This window comes from Nicotiana sylvestris, chromosome 4 (assembly GCF_000393655.2).
Source record: "Nicotiana sylvestris chromosome 4, ASM39365v2, whole genome shotgun sequence".
Classification (NCBI taxonomy): domain Eukaryota; kingdom Viridiplantae; phylum Streptophyta; class Magnoliopsida; order Solanales; family Solanaceae; genus Nicotiana; species Nicotiana sylvestris.
Genome location: NC_091060.1, coordinates 156059754 through 156087607, shown reverse-complemented (window position 1 = coordinate 156087607; position 27854 = coordinate 156059754). Strand labels below are relative to the sequence as shown.

Below are 27854 nucleotides of genomic sequence, written 5' to 3'. Positions count from 1 at the left end.
AAAAGGAGAAAAACAAAGAAAGGAAAATAGGAAGAACATATTTTTGGTCTTATTTTTTTTTAAAATTGGACCAATTCCTAAAGGCCCAAATTAATTTTTAAACCCCAAACCAATTCCAATAATTAATTTTTAAACCCCAAACCAATTCCAATACCACTACCCAAATATCCATTGCCCTTTACCCTACCTCCTACATATAAAAACACAATTAGAAAACCTGAAAAATAGATCCATCAGATCCTAAATCCCTTACCCCTAGAAACGACGCTCCATCTGCTCCCTTCCAAATCAAAAGCAAAAAAACGCTCCCCAAAAAAGAAACAGAGAACGGCGCAAGGAGCAACAAAAAAGATGAACGTTTCTCCATCTTCAACCATTAACTGCCGCCCCCCCTCTAATTTCCTATCCCTCTGAAGAACAAAACCTCACTCCCACACCTTCATTGATTAGAAATTTGAAGCCAAAAAAAAAACAGAGATATGAGGTTGAGATTTTGAGAACTCTTGTCCAGATTTTAAAGCTATCGAAGGGTTGAGTTTTTCTGGTCGTGAATCGCTGCGTGCTATTTCTGTTTCGTTGAGCTTCATCAGCCCTTATTTGACACCCTTTTCGGTTGATTTATCTGCTGTTCAGTTTGTTTTCTGCTCATAGGTATGTTCATATGCCTCGGTTGTTTTGATTTCAAAACTATGAATGAAGCTCGAGTTGTTTGTTTCTCTATACTAATAGATCTAGTGTGTGAAGGCTAAATTAGTTTGAATCCCTTCATCTGTTAACCTTTGAATTTCATAGCTTATTTTTGATGAAACACGTGGGCGTCGAGACAATTTGCTGTAATTATCCTAATAACATTGAAAACGAAGGTCGGAGTTTCGAACTTGAATAGAAACCCAAAGCATGCTGAAATTATGATTTCTTATTTTAATTGCCATAAATCTGTCACAATCTCCAAATTGGATTGTATCTCTGGCAACGTTCAAGAAGTTCTGTAATCTATCTTCCGTAATTGGTTGAGTCTGCGTTTACTCAAAATTTGATTAAATTAGTTAGGCTGGGCCTATTCTCTTTTAATAGGCAGATCTCATGTGAAACTGGATTTGATTTAGCAATAATGTGCTGAACGCCAATTGTATAGAAATAGTCCATTAATCTGTTTGTTTATCTGATTAGCATGTAATAGTCAAGCTATTATACCGAATTCTAGCTAGACCTTTGAAACTAATTGCTATTCATTTGTTGTAGCTCATTTTTTTAGAATTTGGGTAACATAAACCGATGTGATGTTGGTTTTTTCTTTAACTTTTTCTGGAACCATTCATTCTATTGTATTGATTCTGAATGTAGGCTTATCAAATTGTACAACTAAATGTTATTTTTTTATAAACAATGGAAAATATTATTTGTCCAGTATATTTGCAGGAGTAAGATTTCCAATACTGAGTTACAGACTACCTATTTAAATGTCCCGCATTCTTGCAACTTATTTGTTTGTAGCTTAGTATAGTAGTCTTATATCTTTATATTACCGCTACTGCAACCCAATGAATCTTCGTAGTTGCTTTAGACGCATTATAATGAAATTATCGTGACTATGGGTGCGGCTCCTATGACATAGTCATGATACCTAATTCCCAAATTCGGGGGTGAATTTCATGTAACCCGATTATAACAACTTCGTAGTTGTTTTAGGTGCGTTCTTTAAATAATTCATCATAGTTACGGGTACGGTTCCCGTGACGTAGTTGTGATTTTTTAATTACTAAATTCGGGTGTATATTTCATGTGACCCAATTTCAATTTCTCAACAATGTTATATAGAATGTGTCGCGAACCGCGGGTGCATTTCATGTAGCGTGGTTTAAGACGTGTTTTAAATAACGTTGAATCTTCCTAAAAGCGGCGTTAAGCTAAAATGCACAATAGGTTAAAACATGTAATTAATTAGATAATTAGGCCAATTTTAATAGTTTAAGTGACCGTGCTCGAACCACGGAACCCGGGAATGCCTAACACCTTCTCCCGGGTTAACATAATTCCTTACTTAGAATTTCTGGTTCGTAGACTTTCAAAATAAAGTCGCAATTTTCTCGATTTGGGATTTTAAAATAAACCGGTGACTTGGAACACCAAACAAATTATTCCAAGTGGCGATTCTGAAAAATTAAATAAAATAATCCCATTTCGAATAATGTCACTTAAATTGGAAAAACTCCTTTATATACCCTTCCAGGTAGAAAAAGGAGGTGTGACAGCTCTGACGACTCCGCTGGGGACAAGAACCCAGAACCTCTGGTTCAGGGTTCAGAATTCGAGCTTAGAATAACTGTTATACTTGGCTTTATTTATTATCTAATTTTTACATGTTTGATCCTAATGTGCTAAATACCGCTTTTTAGCGCTTTGATACTGTTTGAACTGTATATAAATTGTTACGAAACCCTCTTCTCTCTGAGTCTTCTAAATCATTTGGGAAGTGTGCATTCATGTGGCTTTGTGATGACCCAAAAATGCCATCTTTAATTTAAATATTTATTTATGTGTTTTATGAAAATATCGAAAGAAGAGGTAAGTTATGTTATGCGTTTGGGGGCGGACTCTACTTCTCATCCGACGATCTATTAACATAATGGTTACCAACTGGATATTATAGCAAGTGTACGAAACATACTATAAGTGATATGAGGTCTAAGAAAGGTTCTAAGTGTAAGCCAAGTTGGAAAATTACATAATAGACTAAAGTTGCAAATGAGTACGCGCAAGACCTCACTTTAGACGAGCATATCTGCATGGATATAACACGTTGTATGATGCATAACCTATCAAATTAAAGCTCTTTGAGTCTAGTTTCCAGAGCATCAAACCGTTCGTCATTTGGAGGTGTATACAGAAAGTTATGACTATTTTACTGGACCTGTATCATATGCGCGCCCAGGTCCGCGACGACTGCGCATATTCGAAAGTTTCTGCCTTGTGAGCGCGGCCTGAGCGCGACCGCGCTAGTAAAATTGCACTGGACAGTTCATAAACCGAAAAGTCCAAAATATTTCCTATTTTTAGTCACTCAAGCACGGATTTGGGTGATTCTAAAGGAGTTTTCCACGATTTTGACTTGGGCATATCCGGAAGTGATTACATTTCGTGAATCTATATCAATATTCGTCGTTTATTTCGGACTTGGATGAAAGAAATTCTAGTTTTTTTAAAACTTTCCAAAAATAAAAATTTAGGATTTGAAGGTCTATTTGACATCATCATTCAATAATTTTTATATGGTTGAACTCGTATCGGTATGGGTTGTCGGATTTTATGAGTTTCGTCGGATTTCGATACGTGGGCCCCACGACCAATTTTTGAGCTAAATTTCAAATTGTAATCCGGAAAATTTGTAAATTCATATAGAATTAGTTCCTACGATTCGTGTTGAGTATTTTGAATTGTTTATGACTAGATTTGAGAATTTCGGGCGCGAATTCGCGAAGCAAAGGCTTGTTGGAATTTTGAATTGGTTGCAAAGCGAGGTAAGTGTTTGGTCTAACCTTAGCTTGAGAGATTGGGAGTTGTGTCCTATTTTTTATGTGTTATTTTTGAGTACGACGTATAGACATGGTGACTAGTATCTATACGTTAGTGTCAAGTATGCCCGTGAGTCTTATGTTATGATTAATGTGACTCCATTTGTATTGTTCATGTTTAATGTGGTGGTTGCTATTGTTGAGCAAAGGTTGTGAAAATAAAATTGGCAATTGAACCTTATAGAGCATTGACTCAAATTGTGAATCATGTTGTGAAGTAAATATGAAAAAAATGAGAAGAGGATTATGGTATTGATCTCTTGCCGGGACTTTGTGGCTTTTAATGTTGTTCCCTTACCGGATATTGTTGTTTTGATATTGTTCCCTTGCCGGAATTTTATTATGATTCATTTATTCCTTGCCCTTATTGTTTATATTTGTTGTTTGGGTGAGGAAGAGTGTAAAACACGAAGGGTGATGCCATGCATTGTTTTGGTGAGAGAGTATTAAGGCACTGTCACACCTCTTTTTACCGACACCCGTAAAGGGCTATAGTATAAAGGGAATTTTTCCAATTAAAGGATAATTGAAACGGGATCATATTATTGTTAACAGATTCAGAGTCGCCACTTGGGAGATTTATGGTGTCCCAAGTCACCGACTGAAATCCCGAATCGAGGAAAAGATTGACTATGTTTTAACAGTCCGCGAACCAGAAATCCTAGTAAGGAATTCTGTTAACCCGGGAGAAGGTGTTAGGCATTCCCGAGTTTCATGGTTCTAGCACGGTCGCTCAACTATTATAAACGGCTTAATTATCTGATTTTAGAACATTTTGAACCTATATGCAGGTTTTAAACCCTTAACCGCTTTTAATTATTTTTAAAGAAGATTGAACGTCGTTTAAAACACGTCTTTGGATCGCGCCACATGAAATGCACCTGCAATCCTAAACATATTTCATTCAACATTTTAAGATTTAATTTGGGTCACATGAAATGCGCACCCGAGTTTAAGAAAGTAAAATTATTAAATAACGCGCCCTAAAGCAACTACGCGTTTTAACTTTATGAGGGCCATGGAAAATGTCGCTAAATGGCACGCCTCGAATTCTAAGAATTAAAATATTAACTAAGTGAGGGCCATGCATTTGAAGATTTTATTTGGCACGACCCCTCAATTCTAATTTTAAAAAAAGGAATTCGAACTAGACTTTGGAGGACCATAAGCCATTTGTGTTATCTAGTATGGCTTACTTCCATAAGTTAAAGAACTTAATTATCTAAAACACTAAGAGAGTTATGATTGCACTATGGCCCAACCTAGCTAAAAAATACCTTTTTAAAAAAGAAAGGGTTGATTATTTAAAGATCTTGCTTGGGCCTAGCTTAAAGCCCATAGTTCATGAGTCAATAAACCACTAGATATCCATCAGCTGAAGGTACATGAGACTTGTAATTAAACTAACATTTCATTTTTTGTGAATCACTGATTATTTAGATAAGTTAACTAGAACTGAATTTTAAATCCCTAACGTGATTTGGGCCTGAGTCTGCCTTAGACTCGCATGGCCTCTTTATATGAACAACGAGCATTGGCCCAGTAGAGCCCAGATCCTTGTAGCCTGATATCAACGAGTGCAAGGCTCTATATCGAGCCTTTAATAACGCATAAGAACAAGTCAAAATGGCTTGCAACAATACCCCAACTGATCATTAACTTTCTGGGAAGGAGAAACTGAACAGTGAACAAGAATAACGAGAACATTGAATTCTAAAAGGAAATGTGATAAAAGACTGTGATGCAAGACTCAGATTCTAAAAAAAACTAAACTAAACCTGAAATCAAACTAGAGCTAAAGAAGAGTGAAGAAGCAAATCCAGAACATACATTACAAGGAAATATAGATGAAACCAGATTCATTTGATTAGCAGCAGGAATAAATGAGTTGATAAGCGTATGACTTATAGTTAGTCCAATGAATCTCATACAACCATGCCCCATTCAACCCAAAAGCATTATAGTGCACACTATATAAAATCACAAATGAGTGTGAAAACTAAGCTGTTGATTCAGTCAGACCAGCTACTTTCCCTCAAACTTCATGACATTTCCCAATCAATTAAAATATCAAAGTTCTTAACTCAAAACAGAACAGAATCGAGAAATTCATAACAACAAACTGATAAAATAAACACAATACTCCAAGCAATACAGAAAAGTCGAAGGCAAATTGATACTACATTTCAAACTATTGCTTTCATTTTCAACTTCCAAATCCAACTTCAAAAACAACAAAGCCTCTCAGTGTGTACCTGGAAATAAGACAAAATCCAAAGCAAAGCAGGATCAGTAGCTAGCAGCTAATAACACAGCTCCCAGATCCAATAAAGATCAGCAGAAAACCAACCCCAACCCAATGGTACAAAACATGCCCCAGGACCCAACTTCGTAGCAGTTTTAAATCCCAAATCAATTCATACTCAATCTCAGAATGAAACAGAAAGTATTTCGGAACTGGAAAATTTCAGAAATCAATAAATAAATTAATGAAACGGTAACAATTTTTGTCCGTTTTTTCCTGGAATTCTAGCTCTCTGAAATCTGAATTGAGCCTCAAGTAACAATGCCTTTATAGGCAAGTTACTAGGGCAGCCATAATGAGATCAATTTTTGCACTTTTTTCCTGCTGAAGTTTTCGTTTTTGCTATTTAATCCTTAACTTAAAAATCAGGTTTTCACACAAGTCCGAACCCCAGCTTCTAAGAAGCTTCATTGTTCAGTTATTGAAGATTCCCTAACTTAGTAAAATAACCCCCCAGACCTCCCATTTTTTCTTAGGAAACCAATGGGTCAAATTAACCCAATGGTTCAAATCGGACCTGGTCTACAAGACCGCGCTGAATCCTTTCTCCTGGGCCTCCGTCTAACAGAGCCCATATAGAATCGTTGGGCTAGACAGAATTGCCCAAGAGAAATTCAGATTTCCTTTCTTTGAAAACACACAGAACAAAGAAATTAAACGACATTCACGAACAACTTTGATTTTAAAACACATAAACGGAACCAATTTTTTAAAAAATGAAGTAAAAGGAGATGAAGACTAGGACTTTAAATGAAACAAAAAGAAGAAGAAGAGAAAAAAAAAATGAAAGGAAAGAAATGAAACTGAACATACCTAAAACCAGGCGGGTAAAATCTTGCAAACTTTTAAAGGAATCTTCGATTTTTTGACCGAAACGGGATCGTATGTTCTCAAGCGAAAACACACGATTAAGATCGATTTAAGCCTCAAAATTTCATCGACTCAACGATTTGGAGTCTTGGGATTTTAGCGCTCCGATCTTCGATTTAAGATTCGAAAAGGATTACGGTGATTCGAGGGGATATGGTGCCGGATTGGGGAAGAGGGAGCCATGGTGGTTCAATGGTGGCGTTTGGAGCTGGCGCCGTCGGGCTAGGGCGGTGGGAGTTAGGGCGGCGTCGCTAGGGTTTGTTAGGGGTAAGGGAGTTCTGAAGGGTGAAGAAGATGAGTGATGGGTAGGGGGTGTTTGGACATTTATATATCAGACGAGGTTAGTTCTGGACCGTCAGATCGACTAACCTCGACGGTCCAGATTAGACTTAAACTAAACGGGGTCGTTTGGTGAGGGAGGGGTCTGAACCGGGTTGGGGCGCGGGTATTGGGCTCAGACGGGGCGGGTTTTGGGGATTTTAATTGGGCTGGGGGAAAATGAGCTAATTTTGGCCAAAAAAACCTTCTTTAAATCAAATTTTTCTCTTTTTCTTTTTATTTCCCAAAATTCTTTTCCCTTTTCTCTTTTTTTTTTCAAGAAAAATTAAACATAACACCTAAATTACTCTCTAAATCAAATTATGCTACCAAATTAAATTAGTCAACCCTAAATAATAATTACCACAACTAATTAAATATCAAATTAAAGGAAAACCACCAAAATTCAAAACTAAAAATTAAAAATGCAAAATAAGTTATTTTTGTGATCTTTCCATTTTTATAAAAAAACTAAATTACTAATTAATTTAAGAATGCAAAATTATATTATAAATGCAAATGCAACATATTTTTGTATTTTTCATTAATTAAACAAAAATAAAAATGCGTAGACAAATGCAAACAATTAGCAGAAAATGCCACAAAATCCACAAAATTGCAAATAATGAAAAGAAATTATTTTGTTTTGAATTTATGGGAATAATTCATATAGGGCAAAAATCACGTGCTCACAGCTGCCCCTCTTTGCCCGGAAACACGAAGAGTTTTCGTGCAAAGATAAAGTGAGCGGATACGAGCGATTTTTGCCCGTTTGAATACTCCGTGGGAAGCATTTTTGAAAGAGTTGACCGCGCCCTGCTTCTGAGGTTGCCTACATATCCTTGGCTAAAAAGGAATCAAGTCAGTGTAGTTTAGGAATGTCTGGTAGCTGGGACTACTATGGAGCTGTGATTTCACTGTTGCTGCTGCTGCTACTACTGCTTACTGAACCCCCTTATTATACCATGTCAAAATAAAACAAGAAGCTAGACTCGACTATGATCTATGGATTACAAAAGTTCTATCTATATGTTCAAACTTGATCTTGTAGTTCTTTGTTACCTTGTTGTCCTCTATTCTCTCTGTGGAGTCTCTTTGTTGTCGCCTTGAATTGTAAGCTGAGATGTCTTCCCCTTCTTCAGCTGGGTGCCTGACTGCTGAACTTGATACGTATTCCCATGCTATCCAGGCGGGCTCCTAACTTCAAAATGTGAACGTTTTCCCACGCTATCCAGGCGGGATCCGAATATCAACAAGAACTTGAAAGCTAAAACTTGAATTGTACTCCCTTGTTCTCCAGCTGGGCTCCTGATTGCTGACTGGAAATGTGTTCCCTGCTCTCCAGGCGGGCTCCTGACTGCTGAACTTGAATGTATTCCCTGCTCTTCAGGCGGGTTCCTGACTGCTGACTTGAAATGTATTCCCTACTCTCCAAGCGGACTCCTGACTGCTAAATTTGAATGTATTCCTTGCTCTCCAGGCGGGCTCCTAATTTCAAAATAGACAAGACAAAGAATTTGAAAGCTAAATTTAAACTGTACTTCCTTGTTTTCCAGGCGGGCTACTGACTGTTGCGCTTGAAAGTATTCCCTTCTCTCCAGGCGGGCTCCTGACTGCTGCATTTGAAAGTATTCCCTGCTCTCCAGGCAGGCTCCTGACTGCTGACTTGAAAGTATTCCCTGCTCTCCAGGCGAACTCTTGACTGCTGACTTGAAATGTATTCCCTACTCTCCAGGCGGGCTCCTGACTGCTAACTTGAAATGTATTCCCTACTTTCCAGGCGGGCTCCTGACTGCTAACTTGAAATGTATTCCCCGCTCTCCAGGCGGGCTCATGACTGCTAACTTGAAATGTATTCTCTGCTCTCCAGGCGGGCTCCTGACTTCAACATAAACAAAGCAAAGAATTTGAAAACTAAAACTTAAATTGTACTCCTTTGTTCTCCATGCGGGATCCTGATTGGTGACTTGAAAATATTCTCTGCTCTCCAGGCGGGCTCCTGACTTCAACTTGAAATGTATTCCCTGCTCTCCAGGCGGGCTCCTGACTTCAACATAAACAAAGCAAAGAATTTGAAAACTAAAACTTAAATCGTATTCCTTTGTTCTCCAGGCGGGATCCTGATTGCTGACTTGAAAATATTCCCTGCTCTCCAGGCGGGCTCCTGACTTCAACTTGAAATGTATTTCCTGCTCTCCAGGCGGGCTCCTGACTTCAACAAAACAAACAAAAACAAAGAAAATTTTCTGCCCCAGTTTGGTGGCTGAGGACACATGTGATTGTAAAACTAAATCATGTTACCAAGTATTACTAAGGATTTGAAAGCTAGGTCCCATTATTTAGGGGGGTCCTGACGACTCTTAACTAAACGACAATTTAAAATCTAAATTATATCTTCTCAGGTGTGACTTCTGCTAAACCTTACTATCTAAGAGGATCTTTAAACTACTCCCCATTATCCAGGAGGGTCCTGAAAATCAAAAATCCAATTTTATCTTAAGAGTGACAACTTTTATGGCTGAATTATATTACCTTACAACAAACTTTACGCTAAATGTTGTTATCTAATCGAAATCTTAAAGCTAAGTCCCATTATTCAAGAAGGTCCTGAAAACTCTTAATTGATTCTTATCTCAAGCATGCAAACTTCTAGACCAACTTATATTCCTTTGGGATATATTTATGCTAGATTATGCTATTTCTGAACTTTAAACTAGGTCGCATTTTCCAGGAGGGTCCTGAAAATCAAAAATCAAACTTGTTTTGGTGCTTGCTCCTATTTCTGCCCCTGTTTCAATCAAAGAAAATTTTGTCAGTTTAAAGTGGTGGTTAGCTGATGGCATTCTTGCTAAAGATCTTCCGCTGCATTGTTTTGTTCTGAATGGCTTCCCCGAACTGGCCCTGAACCGCTTTGACTTTCTGACCGACTTTCAAACCCCATGACCTTTGACAAACCGAGTGTTCTATACCCCCGCTGTTGTTTTACCTCTGACCCCTTTATCTGAACGTTTGCATCTCCCATGACATTACCAAACCATTCCCCCGATGAAACTTCCGGTGATTCCTTGTATCTCCCTCTTACATCATGTTATCCTTAGTATGTTTTGACCACTCCGTGCTTTGCAATTTTGGAAGTTGGTAGTGAGCTTTGAAATCATTTTCACTTGAGTTGAACAAGACTGACATTGAAACATCTTTAGATAAATACCCAAAAGAAAATGAAATGCAATGACTTTGCGTGTTAAGGATAAGAAGAATCCAAAACCAGATGACTACTACAAAAGGAAAAAGAGAAAGAAACTTATCTGAGTGGAACAGCTGGTACCAATGATCATGACATGCATTTCGGATTAATCGGCCCAATCTGTCCAACCAATCAACTTTCAGTTGCCGTACTTCGTTGCCCCAGAATTTCCATGACTTGATTACTTTACCCAAACCTTGACCTTGTTCATCCTGCGACGCCTTGAAAAGTTTTCACCAACAGACCTCTTTCATTTGTTCATTTCTCAACTCACTTTCGCCTTACGGTGCCCGTGAGGGTTTTCACCAATAAGACTCTCTCATTTTATTTCTCTCAACTCCCGTCGCCTTACGGTGCCTGTGAAGGTTTTCACCAATAAGACTCTCATTTTTATTTTTCCTGCTTGAACCAGAGTGTTGCCCCTGACATGAATTACATTTACCTGCTTGACTTGGCATTTCTCAAAGACTGATCAGAAGGTCTTTCTTTGGACCGTAATGTAGGCTTCTGGTCAGGGTTAAAAAGAAAGGGTATAAAAGGCTCAAAACAATACAAATGAGTTAAAATTACAACTTTCGGAATCAGGTTTCTCACAACAACCACAACTTCTGCCCCAGTTTCTTGCATGGGGATTTTTGGATTTTGTTTCGATGAGACCGAATCATGAGGCTGCCTACGTATCCTTAAAAGGAATCAGGTCGAACGTAGTTCATATCGTAGAAATCACCTTGTTGTTGTGATTTTATTTTCTCTCTTTCTTTTTTTTTTCTTCTGTTGTTCCTCTTTTTTTCTTCTTTTTCCTCCCTTTTTCTTTTTGCTTTTCTCTTTTTCTTTTCTTTCTCTTTCTCTTTCTTTTCTCTTTTCATTTTTCTTTTCCCTTTTCCTTTATTGTTCATTCTTTCTTTTTCTTTTCACTTACTTATCCTCCGCACTTGCGTTTTTAAATTGTACCATTGATCCCGAAAGAGGGGTATGAAAGAAAATAAATAAGGCTCAAAAGGGGGTAACAAAGGATAAAGTGTTTAGATAATAGAACAAAACGCCTTCGTCATTTCAATCTTCCAAATATGCCAAATACAAACAAGTACAATCAAAAGAAGAAATCATACATAGTATCTTTTGACTGCATTGGAATTGATAGCCATTTCTACACATTTCCCTTCTACATCTGTCAAATACAACGCACCATTAGACAATACTCTAGATACAACAAATGGCCCCTGCCAGTTTGGGGCGAATTTTCCTTTTGCTTCAGCCTGATGAGGCAAAATACGTCTCAACACTAACTGACCCACTTCAAACTTCCATGGACGTACCTTCTTGTTATATGCCCTCGCCATTCTCTGTTGGTACAATTGGCCATGACACACTACTGCCAATCTCTTTTCATCAATCAGACTTAATTGTTCCAAGCAGGTTTTGACCCATTCAACGTCATCAATTTCTGCCTCAGCGACAATCCGAAGGGATGAGATTTCAATTTCTGCGGGTATTACTGCCTCCGTGCAATACACCAATAAATAAGGAGTGGCCCCTACTAACGTACGAACAGTAGTGCGATAACCCAACAATGCGAAAGGTATCTTCTCATGCCACTGTCTAGAACCTTCTACCATTTTTCGAAGTATCTTCTTTATATTCTTGTTGGCTGCCTCAACTGCTCCATTCGCCTTAGGGCAGTATGGGGTGGAATTGCGATGTATAATCTTAAACTGCTGACATGTCTTTGTCATCAGATGACTGTTGAGATTAGCGCCATTGTTCGTGATGATTACCTTTGAAATCCCAAACCGACAGATGATATTTGAATGCACAAAATCGACCACTGCTCTCTTGGTCATAGATTTGAAAGTTTTCGCTTCAACCCACTTGGTAAAGTAATCAATGGCTACCAGAATAAACCTGTGTCTGTTTGATCTTGCTGGCTCGATTGGCCCAATGACATCCATGCCCCAAGCGACAAAGGGCCATGGTGCCGACATTGTATGCAATTCAGATGGTGGGGAATGAATCAAATCTCCATGCACTTGACACTGATGACATTTACGCACAAAACTGATGCAATCCCGCTCCATAGTGAGCCAGTAATAACCTGCTCGGAGAATCTTCTTTGCCAGAACGTACCCACTCATATGTGGTCCACAAACTCCGGAGTGTACCTCAGTCATGATTGTTGTGGCCTGTCTTGCATCTATGCATCTTAACAGTCCAAGATCTGGAGTTCTTTTGTATAACACCCTTCCGCTGAAGAAAAATTTGCTTGCCAATCGTCGAATTGTTCTTTTCTGATCACCTGTGGCCTGTACCGGATATACCCCCATCCGGAGGTATTCTTTGATATCATGGAACCATGGCTCCCCATCAAGTTCTTCTTCTACCATATTACAGTAAGCATGCTGATCACGGACCTGAATCTGCAAAGGGTCACACATAATCCTTATCTGGATGATGTAACATTGACGCCAGAGTGGCTAAAGCATCAGCGACTTCATTATGTATTCTTGGGATATGCCTGAATTCTATTGACTGAAATCGTTGACAAAGATCATGCAAACACTGTCTATACGGTATGAGTTTCAAATCCCGTGTTTCCCATTCTCCCTGAATTTGGTGCACTAGGAGGTCCGAGTCACCCAAGACCAAGACTTCCCGGATACCCATATCCACAGATAACCTCAAACACAAAATGCATGCCTCGTACTTAGCCATGTTATTGGTATAGTAAAAACGAAGCTGAGCTGTAACAGGGTAGTGCTGCCCTGTTTCAGAAATAAGTACTGCTCCTATCCCCATGCCCTTCATGTTTGCGGCTCCATCAAAGAAAAGTTTCCATCCAGGCTTCTCGACTTGTTCCAACTCATCAATGTGCATCACCTCTTCATCAGGGAAATAAGTTTTCAAAGGTTCATAATCTTCATCAACCGGGTTCTCGGCCAAATGGTCCGCCAAGGCCTGTGCTTTCATTGCAGTTCGAGTCACGTAGACAATGTCAAACTTTGTGAGCAGGATCTGCCACTTTGCAAGCCTCCCTGTGGGCATAGTCTTCTGAAAGATATACTTCAATGGATCCAACCGAGATATGAGATAGATAGTGTAAGATGACAAATAATGTTTCATCTTCTGCGCCACCCAGGTTAGGGCGCAACATGTCCTCTCGAGCTGAGTGTACTTGACCTCGTACGGTGTGAATTTCTTGCTGAGATAATATATGGCCTGCTCCTTCCTGCCAGTGATATCATGTTGACCCAATACACAGCCGAATGAATTGTCCAACACCGTCAAATATAGAATCAAAGGTCGCCCTTGTTCTAGCGGGACCAACACAAGTGGATTTGACAAATACCCCTTTATTTTATCAAACGCCTCCTGACATTCATCTGCCCACTTGACCGCAGCGTCTTTCTTTAACAGTTTGAAGATAGGCTCACAAGTTGTCGTGAGCTGAGCGATGAACCTGCTGATATAATTCAATCTCCCCAACAAACTCATCACCTCGGTTTTGTTCTTCGAAGGTGGCAATTCTTGGATGGCCTTAATTTTCGATGGGTCCAATTCAATACCCCAACGGCTGACTACGAACCCCAACAACTTTCTAGACGGCACCCCAAAAGCACACTTTGTAGGATAAGCTTGAGATTGTACCTGCGAAGCCTTCAGAAGAACTTCTTCAGATCCCTGACATAGTCAGACTGCTTTCTAGACTTCACGATCACATCATCCACGTGCACCTCGATTTCCTAGTGTATCATATCATGGAATATTGTTGTCATTGCCCTCATGTAGGTTGCCCCAACATTTTTCAAACCAAATGGCATGACCCGATAGCAGTACGTTCCCCACGGCGTGATGAATGCCGTCTTTTCTGCATCTTCCTCGTCTATTAAGATCTGATGATAACTCGCGTAAATATCCACAAAAGAACCAATCTCATGTTAGGCGCAATTATCAATCAAGATATGGATGTTCGGCAACGGGAAACTATCTTTTGGACTTGCCTTGTTGAGATCCCAATAGTCAACACACACCCTGGTCTTGCCATCCTTCTTCGGTACAGACACAACATTGGCTAACCAGGTGGGATACCGGGTGACCCGAATGACTTTGGCATCGAACTGCTTGGTGACCTCTTCCTTGATCTTTACACTCATATCCGTTTTGAACTTTCTCAGCTTCTGTTTGACAGGAGGGAATGCCGGGTCAGTGGGCAACTTGTGAACCACTAAATCAGTGATTAGACCCGGCATGTCATCATAGGACCATGCAAAAACTTCTTTGTATTCGAACAGTGCTTTAATTATCTCTTCCCTGAGTTGAGGTTCCAGATGGACACTTATTTTAGTTTCACGAACATTTTCTTAGTCCCCTAGATTAACTGCTTCTGTGTCATTCAAATTAGGTTTGGACTTTTCCTCAAAATGACTTAGTTCCTTACATAATTTCTTCATAGGCCTCATCATCCTCAAATTCCAACTCGTCATCACACTCAATTTCTTGTATTATTATTTCAGAGTTAGATTGGCTTTAAAAACTGGGCCGAAGATTCCTCATGCATGTCATGTCATTGATATCAGCATAAAAAGAACTGTATAAAAGAAGAAAACAAAAATAAAATTAGAAGAAATGAAGGAAAAGGAACAATTGCATTTCATTGAATATAAAGATAACAGGGTTTTAACACATCCAACTGGACGGAACATAATATCTGAATTACAGACCCTGGAATAATCCAGACAACTAAAAGAAAATCAAAACCCACTACCAAGACTCCCTCCGGGTAGGAAGAGGAGTAGCTTCCCAGTTGTTGACTTTTGCACGTGGTCCCACGAATTGCACATCTGCCTTGCTTGACCCTTCCCCAGCCTGAACCATGTTGACCTCGACGAATAACCTTTCGAACCCCTTCTCCAAGTCTCCATCGGCACCAATCAGTGGTCCAGGGACCTTTGACAACAGTTGCTTTCTGGTACCCGGCCTGGCGAATGACCTAGACAGACGCGGGATTGGCTTTGGCAATGCCCATGCTTTCTTTTTCATTTTTCTAGCTCTTCTCACGTCTGCAATGGTAGGCTTGAACCTAAGACCAAAAGTATCCAGGTTCTTTGGAAGAGAAACTGGCTGCACAATACCTTGTAGAGACGCACCTAAACCCTTGCCTGGTACGAAACCAGTTTTCAACATTTCAACAGCTACCATAACTAATGTCGCAGCCATCTTTGGAGTTGAAACACACTTTCCTTCCGGAAGTTTCTCTACCGATACTGTGTCGGAAACCTGATAAACCCATGGTCCCTTGTCATCGTCAATTTCTATGAATGGAACAATGGCACCGTTGGGCACATACAAATTATCTTCGCTGTGCACAACAATTTCCTGTCGATCCCATTCAAACTTGACCATTTGATGCAGAGTAGACGGGACTGCTTTGGCCGCATGGATCCAGGGTCGTCCCAACAACAGATTGTACGAAACAGCCACATCGAGCACCTGGAATTCCATAGTAAATTCAACAGGCCCTATTGTGAGCTCAAGCACTATGTCCCCGACTGAATCTTTCCCTCCACCGTCGAATCCTCGAACGCAAAATATTGTTCTTGTGAATTCTTTCATCCTCCACTTGCAGCTTGTTCAATGTGGAGAGAGGACAGATGTTCGCGCTAGACCCGTTGTCAACCAGTACCCGAGTAATCACAGAATCTTCGCATTTCACCATCAGATAGAGGGCTCTATTGTGCTCGATACCCTCCACGAGTAACTCATCATCAGAAAAAGTGACTCGGTTTACCTCAAATATCTTGTTAGCTATCTTTTCCAAGTGGTTTACTAAGATTTTGTCAGGAACGTGGGCTTCGTTCAAGATCTTCATCAAAGCTCGACGGTGCTCGTCGGAATGGATCAATAATGACAATAATGAAATTTGAGCCGGTGTTTTCCTTAACTGCTCCACAATGGAATAGTCCTGCACTTTCATCTTTCTCAAGAACTCCTTTGCTTCTTCCTCGGTCACGACTTTCTTCACCAACACCGGGTTATCTTTTGAGGTCTTAGCTTTCCTCAACTCTTTGGGGGCAAAGCATCTCCTCGATCGAGTTAAACCATGGGCCCCACACACTTCTTCTTTAACCTTTTTCCCCTGGTAAGTTACTGTCACTCGTTCATAATTCCACGGGACTGCCTTGCTGTCAACTATCGGTAATTGAGCTACCGGTTGGATAACAACAGGCTCTATGCGAGCACCCTTTACGACCACAACAGGTTTACTTGTAACCCTAGGTACCACCACTTTAGCTTTCTCTGGTTTCACTGTGACAGCGCTTGACGACCCTTTCCCGGCTACCACAGCTGGCTTATTTCTACCCCTTTCAACTGGACCATTGATTTCCCACTGGTTACCTTTTCCTTTGAACTGGTTTCACTGGAGCGGATCATCATTACCGTCTGCGAGGGTTTCTTAGCCTCCCCTCTCTTGTGTATCAACTCAATCATATGGGTCTCATGGTGAGCTGGCAGCGGATTCTGCTTGATATTTGGTGCTTCTGGGGCCTGAACCTCGATCCGATGAGTATTAATGAGCTCTTGTACAGCTTTTTTTCAGTTTATAGCATTTCTGTGTTTCATGGCCTGGGCCCCCTGAACAATACTCACAACTCACCGAGCGATCAAGATTTCTTGGAAGGAGATTCAGCATTTTGGCCTCGATCGGATTCAACATACCCAACTGTCTCAGTCTGTGGAATAGGCTGGTATATGATTCTCCCAATGGAGTGAAAGTCTTCTGCTTCTGCAACCTCTCATTCTTAAAAGCTTGATTGGGCCGAAAACCTGTTCCAGGAGGATTTCTGTAGGCTTTTGGGGGTGGATGAGTATTTTGTGGAGCTTGGTAGGGACTCTGTGGAGCTGGCGCACGCCATTTTGCGTGAGCGGAGGGTTGGGTATTGGTTTGTGTGTGATGGACAGAAAAATGGGGATCTGGCGGTGGGTAATAGTGTTGTGGTGGGCTATATGGTGTGTGGGGGTAAGTTTGGGGATAGGGTTGAGGCTGGTTGTAGTAACGGGGAAGGTTTCTGGATCCGGCCCAAGCTGCCGACTCGATCGTCGCAACATCCTCTTTCTTCTTCTTCCCGAGCACACCCCCAGTACCATTTTAAATGGCTTGGGTGGTTGCTTTGATTACTGAATAACTTATGATCTTATTGGACTTGAGTCCCTACTCAACCATGCCTCCCATTTTCACAACTTCATTAAAGGACTTGCCCACTGCTGACACCAAATGACCAAAATAAGTGGGTTCCAAAGCCTGCAAGAAATAATCAACTATCTCACTCTCTTTCACTAGGGGGTCAACCCTCGCTGCTTGCTCTCTCCAACGGAATCCATATTCTCGGAAGCTCTCACCGGGCTTCTTCTCGATCTTCGTCAATGACAGACGGTCTGGGATGATTTCAAGATTATACTGAAAATGACAGGCGAAGGCTTGGGCCAAATCGTCCCATGTGTACCACCGGCTATGATCTTGTCTGGTGTACCATTCTGGCACCGACCCACTCAAACTTTGGCTGAAATACGCCATCAGGTATTCATCTCTTCCACCTACTCCCCTCATCTTGCTACAGAACCCCCTTAAGTGTGCTACCGAGTCACCATGCCCATCGTACAGATCAAACTTGGGCATTTTGAACCCTGCTGGCAACTGAACATCTGGGAACAGACATAAATCCTTATAGGCCACACTCACTTGACCTCCCAGCCCCCTCATATCTCGGAACGATTGCTCTAAGCTTTTGACCTTTCTGATCATCTCTTCATGCTCAGAGTTTTTAGGCGGTTTCTCGGTCTCTGCCGGGATATCAAGATGAAGAGTGTAAGGATATGGCTTTGGAACTTTGAAGATGGGTTCAGGGGGATAGTACTGGTTGTCGTGAGTTTGGAACAGGGGTTCACTGGAAGATCGGTGTAATGTAGCAGGTGGAGGTGCCACAAAAACATGTGTAATTGGTGGAGGAGGGTATGGGACTTGTTTGAGTGGTAGAGCTTGAGAAGTATGGGAAGTGGTTCCATGACATTGTTGGTAGAGGTGGAAGGCTGGAGATGAGTTCACAGTGGGAGGCTCCAGAGGTTGGGCTGATGGTGGGATATAAGCAGGATTGGCGGGATAAACCGGTGGTGGATGCCCCTTCGCCCAAGCTTGGTACATTTCAGCCATTTGCTTCTTCAGCTTATACATTTCTTCCCTCATCGCATTAACGTCCATTTCTTCCTCCTCTTTCGATGGGTCGACAATACTTGTTTTCGGTTCCTGTTCAACCATATTCAACCTGTCTTTCGATCGGGTGTTGTAGGAGTGAGTTGCCAGAATGCCAGTCAACTAACCACCTGCCTGAACTTAATACATCAAACAACAACCTTGTTAGCGATTAGGCTTTAACAGATTGGTAACCGCACATTGGGCATGAATGCACCTAAACAGTTAACCGTCTCTATTATGTATTTGATCAGTTGCATGCGTCATTCCGGCCTTTTCTTACCTTTGATTGCAAACCTCCCCCTTTTCTTTCTTTTTCTTTTCCTTCCTTTTGTTCTCTCTTTGTTTTTATTCTCTCTTGATTTTCTTATTTTCTCTCTCTTTTGTTTTTCCGCTCTTTCTTTCTCTCTTTTATTTGGTTACGGTCGAATCCTATAGAGATTGCCTACGTATCATGACCCCGCATGAATCAGACCAAGCGTAGTTCTTGTGGATAAGTGCGAAATAAAACATTTTTGGGATTTTCAGTTTTCATAAAAAAAACAAATGCTTTCATTACAAAACTAACAAATTCCGAAAGACTAACAGATGCAAAGATGAAATGCAGACTCCAAAAATAGACATCATATTCCAACAGAAGATACAGACTCGAAAACAATTTGATGGACTCTATCAGAAAGAAAAACTCAACATGACTGACGGACGCTTAACAAAAGGGAAATGCAGACTCAAGCGAAAAAAATCATGAATACATCAATGCTCCTGGTGCCCGCGGGACATCATTCGGTCTTGCCGTGGGCCTATATGCAAGCTCCCTTTGAAGTCGATCCAAGTCGTTCGTTATTTGTTTAACAAATGTCATTACTGCTGCAAAGAAGGTAGTGCGAGTCATATCCTCACAAATCTGGCACTTCATAACGATGTAGTCAGCAATGCTTCTAATTCTCTCTCTTATGGCGCCCTTTTCTTGTAACAAACGCCCAATCTGCTGGGCCCTGGCTTCCAAAGTTTGCTTAGCCGCATGATTTTGCTCCTGAAGTTTTTGCAAATCTATTTCTAATTGCACCAATGCCGTATAACAATGTTCCCTTTCAACTTTGAAGTCTTTGGCCTATTTGATCATTTTGTTTTCCGTGGCGATGACCCTTTTCTTCAACCCTGTGACCTCATCGTCGTACCTTTCTCTCAATTGCTTAACCAGGCGTACTCGTTCGTCTGCGTTCTTAGCCAATTGTTTTTGAGCCTTGGCTAGTTCACTTTATGCTTTGTTCAAATCGAAACTATAGTCACTCACTTTCTGTCTCAGGTTAGCTATGAGCTTTTCATCTCTGTCACTTCGGACTGGATTTTCTGCCGCTACTTTCAATTTCTGAATTTGAGCTCGACGGGCCTCATTTTATTTGGCTAGCTTTTTCTTTTCTCCTTCGTCCGCCGCCATTTGCAAGCTATTCTCGAATTGAAGTTCTCTGACTTGCTTTTCTAACTTGCTTATGGTAGCCCTGTACTCGTTTTCTTTGGTCAGCCAATCCCATTGTACTTGAGCTCCGTCGGTGAATTGCTGGACATGGGGCCTCTTTGCGGGCCTGTCATGCTCATGTTGAACTTGGGATCTTTTAGCATACCAAGCAATATAACTAGGCTCCACCTCGCCTCTAGATAGGTCTCGTACTTGAGTGTTAGGCCCTAAGAATCTGCACTGATGCCAAACCCGACACACTTTTTCTTCTGTGAAGGCCGCTTTTGGCATTAACTCAATGACTTCCTGACTCAAATCTTCATTGTGCGGGATGGTCTGGTATCAGCCTAACTGACGTAAGACTCTGTGCGAAGCATAAGGCTGGATACTCCGAAGACCCATCAATAGCAAAAAACATACCTCAGCCGACATATAGATTATTTCGTCGACTGAAAGCCAATCGAATGTCCATTCGATTTTATTTGCGGTCAAAGATCTCAGATGAGCATGCCATGCTTCCGTACCATCTGGAAACTCGTAACCCTCTACTCGCTTTTCATGTTTTTCAACGCACTCGAGGCTAGTCATACCGCAATTCAAGTATCCGGGACGGTGGAAAAGGTGTTCCTCCATCCATATTTGTAACAGCATATTGCACCCTTCAAAGAACTTTGCTCCTTCTCGACAACGAGTAAGAGCTTGGTAAATATCTGCCAAGATCAACAGCACTATAGTCCCATTTGCTTTTTTCATCATAAAGTCAGCTATCCCTACTAGCCCCATCTCTATGTTCCCGTTTTTTCTCAAGCAAACCAAAATACCCAAGAACGCCACTATGAAAGCTAATCCTCTCCGAGCTTCCCACTTGTCTTGATTCCCAGCATGAGTAAGACCAGTATCTGGTGTTTCGAAGCCACGGGGATTCCTGTATCGTCGGTACAAAAAGTAGAAGGTACAAATTCCTTTGGCCAAATTTCCATCTCGGATGTCCCGACTGATGCTTAACAAGTCCAAAAATTTGTGAGGGGTCACTGCTCTTAGTGCTACTGGGTACTGACTTCTGAGATTCCCTTCGAACCCGGCATAGCCTGCTATCTCTTCCAGCGTAGGAGTTAGCTCGTAATCCGCAAAGTGGAACACATTATGTCCTGGGTCCCAAAACGCTATCAAGGCCTCAATCACATCTTTTCTGGGCTTAACCTTCAAAAGCCCAATAAGACTGCCCAATGTTTTTGTCACAACTTTCCTGCTGTCGTCCCCCAAATCATGCCACCACATATGTAGCTCCAAAGGAATCTCTTCACGGACTGAGAAAGGTTCATTTTGATCTGTGCTCATCCTGCACATTTATTAAGGTGAATTTAATTAAAAGAAAACTATGACTCATTCTGACTTAAGAGAAAAGACCGTTTTCAAAATTTTCCACAAAACATCCGGCTTTGCCAACACGGCCTTTCAGCACTTCGAAAACGAAGATTTTAAGGCTGTGTCGGCTAACCAGTCTAAACCTTTAAAAGTGACCAAAAGTGGTTGTTCTTGCAAAAATAGCCTTCCGGTGCCCTTTTAAGGAACATTCGGCTGTTTCTGACAAGAATGGCATCACCCTGATTATTTTCAAATTAAAGTAGATTTTTTGGGCTTTTGGGCTATTTTTGCAAAAAGAAAGTTGGACCCGATGGGGGTTGCCTACGTATCTCACACCTTGTGAGAAATAAATTTGCGTAGTTCGGGAAAATAAGATGAACTATTTTGAGAACAAGAGTCTCTTTTTTCTCTCTTTTTTTATTTTATAAATAAAGCCATTTCTGAAAACACAAAACGTTTTTTCTTCCATTAAAACAAAACAGGCTATTGCGAAAACAAGAGCCTTCTCTTTTTTTTTTCTTTTCATTTTCTCGAAAATTCGGCAGCCTTTTGACATTATTTGGACATTGGTTTTTCCGAACAGGCGATTAACTCTTTTTACCCCTCATACTGCTATTTCTCTTTCCTGGACTTTTCCCGATATTCATAAGCCGGTCAGCATGCAAGTCCGAAGCAAATAAATGTACAAGTAGCAAGTAGGATGCATCTGGATGGTCTTTTTGTTTCGGGTGCACCTGTCCTAGACAGACCCAATCCCTGTGTTGAGTCTCCAAAGTCAAAATGCACATGATGCAAATAAACGTTCCTACTAGGGATCCGACATGAGGTATTGTTATACTAGGTTTAAATCCTGGGGTTTATTGTTCTAGACCTGGCTTACCCGAGCAGACAGCTCGAGCCGGGGGGGGGGGCAGCGTACTGGGAATACAGAAGCTTCACCGTCTTTGCAACTTGTCCGAACCTCGTTCTAAATTTGGAATATGACTCTAACAGAGAAGAAGTCACACGAAGTGCACACTTCTTCATGATTTAGAAGACTCAGAGAGAAGAGGGATTTCACAATAATTTATATACAGTTCACGGAATATCAAAGCGGTAAAAACAATCAATTAGCACATTAGGCCCAAATCATGTAACAAAATCAGATAATGAATAAAGCCAACCATAACAATTATTCTAAGCTCGAATTCTTGAACCCTGAACCAGAGATTTTGGGTTTGATCCCCATCAGAATCACCAGAGCTGTCACACCTCCTTTTTACCTACACATGTAAAGGGTTATAGTATAAAGGGAGTTTTTCCAATTAAAGGACAATCGAAACGGGATCATATTATTGTTAACAGATTCAGAGTCGCCACTTGGGAGATTTATGGTGTCCCAAGTCACCGATTGAAATCTCGAATCGAGGAAAAGATTGACTCTGTTTTAACAGTCCGCGAACTAGAAATCCGAGTAAGGAATTCTGTTAAGCCGGGAGAAGGTGTTAGGCATTCCCGAGTTCCGTGGTTCTAGCACGGTCGCTCAACTGTTATAATCAGCTTAATTATCTGATTTTAGAACATTTTGAACATATATGCAGGTTTTAAACCCTTAATCGCTTTTAATTATTTTTAAAGAAGATTGAATGTCGTTTAAAACACATCTTTGGATCGCGCCACATGAAATGCATCCAGAATCCTAAACATATTTCATTCAACGTTTTAAGATTTGATTTGGGTCACATGAATTGCGCACCCGAGTTTAAGAAAGTAAAATTATTAAATAACGCGCCCTAAAGCAACTACGCGTTTTAACTTTACGAGGGCCATGGAAAATTTCGCTAAATGGCACGCCTCGAATTCTAAGAATTAAAATATTAACTAAGCGAGGGCCATGCATTTGAAGATTTTATTTGGCACGACCCCTCAATTCCAATTTTAAAAAAGGGAATTCGAATTGTGTTATCTAGTATGGCTTACTTCTATCAATTAAAGAACTTAATTATCTAAAATACTAAGAGAGTTATGATTGTACTATGACCCAAACTAGCTAAAGATACCTTTTTAAAAGAAAGGGTTGATTATTTAAAGATCTTGCTTGGGCCTGGCATAAAGCCCAAAGTTCATGAGTCAATAAACCACTAGATATCCATCAGCTGAAGGTACATGAGACTTGTAATAAAACTAACATTTCATTTTTTGTGAATCACTGATTATTTAAATAAGTTAACTAGAACTGAATTTTAAATCCCTAACGTGATTTGGGCCTGAGTCTGCCTTAGACTCGCATGGTCTCTTTATATGAACAACTAGCATTGGCCCAGTAGAGCCCAGATCCTTGTAGCCTGATATCAACGAGTGCAAGGCTCTATATCGAGCCTTCAATAACGCATAAGAACATGTCAAAATGGCTTGCAACAATACCCCAGCTGATCATTAACTTTATGGGAAAGAGAAACTGAACAGTGAACAAGAATAACGAGAACATTGAATTCTAAAAGGAAATGTGATAAAAGACTTTGATGCAAGACTCAGATTCTAAAAAAAAACTAAACTAAACCTGAAATCAAACTAGAGCTAAAGAAGAGTGAAGAAGCAAATCCAGAACACACATTACTGGGAAATATAGATGAAACCAGATTCATTTGACTAGCAGCAGGAATAAATGAGTTGATAAGTGTATGGCTTATAGTTAGTCCAATGAATCTCATACAGCCATACCCCATTCAACCCAAAAGCATTAAAGTGCACACTATATAAAATCACAAATGAGTGCAAAAACTAAGTTGTTGATCCAGTCAGACCAATACTTTCCCTCAAACTTCATGACATTTCCCAATCAATTAAAATATCAAAGTCCTTAACTCAAAACAGAATAGAATCAAGTATTCCATAACAACAAACTGATAAAATAAACACAATACTCCAAAGCAATACAGAAAAGTCGAAGGCAAATTGATACTACATTTCAGACTATTTCTTTCATTTTCAACTTCCAAATCCAACTTCAAAAACAACAAAGCCTCACAGTGTGTACCTGGAATAAGACAGAATCCAAAGCAAAGCAGGATCAGTAGCTAGTAGCTAATAACACAGCTCCCAGATCCAAGAACGATCAGCAGAAAACCAACCCCAACCCAATGGTATAAAACATGCCCCAGGACCCAACTTCGTAGCAGTTTTAAATCCCACATCAATTCATACTCAATCTCAGAATGAAACAGAAAGTATTTCGGAACTAGAAAATTTCAGAAATCAATAAAGAAATTAATGAAACGTTAACAATTTTTGTCCGTCTTTTTTCTTGAATTCTAGCTCTCTGAAATCTGAATTGAGCCTCAAGTAACAATGCCTTTATAGGCAAGTTACTAGGGCAGCCATAATGAGATCAATTTTTGCACTTTTTTCCTTCTGAAGTTTTCGTTTTTGCTATTTAATCCTTAACTTAAAAATCAGGTTTTCACACAAGTCCGAACCCCAGCTTCTAAGAAGCATCCTTGTTCAGTTATTGAAGATTCCCTAACTTAGTAAAATAACCCCCCAGACCCCCCGTTTTCCTTAGGAAACCAATGGGTCAAATTAACCCAATGGTTCAAACCGGACCTGGTCTACAAGACCGGGCTGAATCCTTTCTCCTGGGCCTCCGTCTAACAGAGCCCATATAGAATCGTTGGGCTAGACAGAATTGCCCAAGAGAAATTTAGATTTCCTTTCTTTGAAAACACATAGAACAAAGAAATTAAACGACATGCACGAACAACTTTGATTTGAAAACACATAAACAGAACCAATTTGTTAAAAAAACGAAGTAAAAGGAGATGAAGACTAGGACTTTAAATGAAACAAAAAGAAGAAGAAGAGAAAAAAATGAAAGGAAAGAAATGAAACTGAACATACCTAAAACCAGGAGGGTAAAATCTTGCAAACTTTTAAAGGAATCTTCGATTTTTTGATCGAAACGCGCCTTAATCGTATGTTCTCAAGCGAAAATACACGATTAAGATCGATTTCGGCCTCAAAATTTCATCAACTCAACGATTTGGAGTCTTGGGATTTTAGCGCTCCGATCTTCGATTTAAGATTCGAAAAGGATTAGGGTGATTCGAGGGGAAATGGTGCCGGATTGGGGAAGAGGGAGCCATGGTGGTTTAGTGGTGTGATTCTGGTGGCGTTTGGAGCCGGCGCCGCCGGGCCAGGGCGGTGGGAGTTAAGGCGGCGTCGCTAGTGTTTGTTAGGGGTAAGGGAGTTCTGAAGGGTGAGGAAGATGAGTGAGGGGTAGGGGCGTTTGGACATTTATATATCAGACGAGGTTAGTTCTGGACCGTCAGATCGACTAACCTTGACGGTCCAGATTAGACTTAAACTAAACGGGGTCGTTTGGTGAGGGAGGGGTCTAAACTGGGTTGGGGCGCGAGTATTGGGCTGAGACGGGGCGAGTTTTGGGGATTTTAATTGGGCTGGGGGAAAATGAGCTAATTTTGGCCCAAAAACCTGATCCTCTTTAAATCAAATTTTTCTCTTTTTCTTTTTATTTCCCAAAATTCTTTTACCCTTTTCTTTTTTTTTTTCAAGAAAAATTAAAAATAACACCTAGATTACTCTCTAAATCAAATTATGCTACCAAATTAAATTAATCAACCCTAAATAATAATTACCATAACTAATTAAATACCAAATTAAAGGAAAACCACCAAAATTCAAAACTAAAAATTAAAAATGCAAAATAAGTTATTTTTGTGATCTTTCCATTTTTATAAAAAAACTAATTTACTAATTAATTTAAGAATGCAAAATTAGATTATAAATGCAAATGCAGCATATTTTTGTATTTTCGTTAATTAAACAAAAATAAAAATGCGCAGACAACTGCAAACAATTAGCAGAAAATGCTACAATATCCACAAATTCCAAATAATGAAAAGAAATTATTTTGTTTTGAATTTATGGGAGTAATTCATATAGGGCAAAAATCACGTGCTCACAGGCACGAAGGGTGATGCTGTGTATTATTTTGTGAGAAAGAGTGTAAAGCATGAAGGGTGATGTCGTGCCACACGATGTACCATTCCGTACTGCTTATATTAATTTTTTGGTGAGGATGAGAGTAAAAGTATGAAGGGTGATGTCGTGTAGTTTGTATTGATTTTATGGTGAGGATGAGAGTAAAAACACGAGGGGTGATGCCGTGCACTTATTTGATTTCTGATTCTTGTTGATAATTGAATTGTGGTGTTCCATATATTTAACTGATGTACTCCTATTGCAATTTGGTAGTTCCCCACAACATGTTTCCCCTCCTATCCTTGACTGTATATTTCTGCTTCTATTTTCCGTTGTACATTAGTGACATGCATAGGTTTATTTGGTAGTCTGGCCCTAGCCTCATCACTACTTCGCCGAGATTAGGCTAGGCACTTACCACCACATGGGGTCGGTTGTGCTGATACTACACTCTGCACTCTTTTGTGCAGCTTCAAGTGCTGTAGATTTCGGACCGCAGTGAGATTTCTGCTCCTTGTTCATCAGGCGACCCGAGGTAGTCCTGCAGGCCTTGGCGTCTCTCTCTATCTATTTTCCTGTTTGTTTTATATAATCCCAGCGGCAATATTTTGTTATTTCTTTCAGACTATTATTTGTAGTACTCTTAGATAGTCTGTGAAGTTGTGACTCCAATCTGGGGCAGATTTGTTATGGAGTGGTATTAGCAGGATTATTATACCTTGAACTTGAATCTTTCGCTTGTTAAATTTTGTTGATCAGTAACTGTTGGCCTATAACTATTAATGAATTTAAAAATAGAAACAAGGCAAATAATTCAGCTGATTGGCTTGTCTAGCTTTCACTAGCAGGCGCCATCACGACTCCCCAGGGTGGGAAATCTAGGTCGTGACAAGTTGGTATCAGGGCTCTAGGTTACAAAGGTCTCACAATTCACAAACAAACTTAGTAGAGTCTGAGGGATCAGTACAAAGACGTCTGTATTTATACCCTAGAGGCTATAGAGTTAGGCAAAACATCACATTTATTCTTTCATGTCGTGCGGTTTAGTTTCTTAATGCTAATTGAAATTCTACTATGTTCTTTCGTAGATGCCGAGAACACGCGCTTCTTCATTCGTTGATCAGTATCCTGAGCCCCCAGTAGTAGCTCTCACGAGGGGCAGAGGGCGAGGCCGAGGCCGAGGCTGTGCTAGAGGCTGAGGTAGGGGTAGAGCTCAGCCCGGAGCAGCGACACCAATGGCGGAGGCTCAGGTTGAGTTTGATGAGGAGGTTCCGGCCCAGACAGCTCTAGTGGGCCCAACTCAGGTCCCAGAGGGGTTCATTGCTATCCCAGTACTTCAGGATGCTCTGGTCTGTCTAGTAGACCTCAAGGAGAGCGTCACCCAGGCAGGTTTTCTCCTTGCAGCACCAACCATCTCTTAGGCTGGGGGAGGAACCCAAACTCCTAATAACCGCACTTTGGAGCAGATGGCTCGCCAGTTTTAGACTCCAACAGCTCAGCCAGTT

General features: G+C 40.5%; 1 long non-coding RNA gene across 1 annotated transcript; it reads left to right on the top strand.

The window, feature by feature from the left end:
* Window positions 1-215: 215 nt before the first annotated feature.
* On the top strand, window positions 216-27572 carry LOC138889073 (uncharacterized). Its single transcript, XR_011406639.1, has 3 exons — window positions 216-651; window positions 26820-26884; window positions 27438-27572. It is a non-coding gene; the product is annotated as an uncharacterized lncRNA (long non-coding RNA).
* The last annotated feature ends 282 nt before the right edge of the window (window positions 27573-27854 follow it).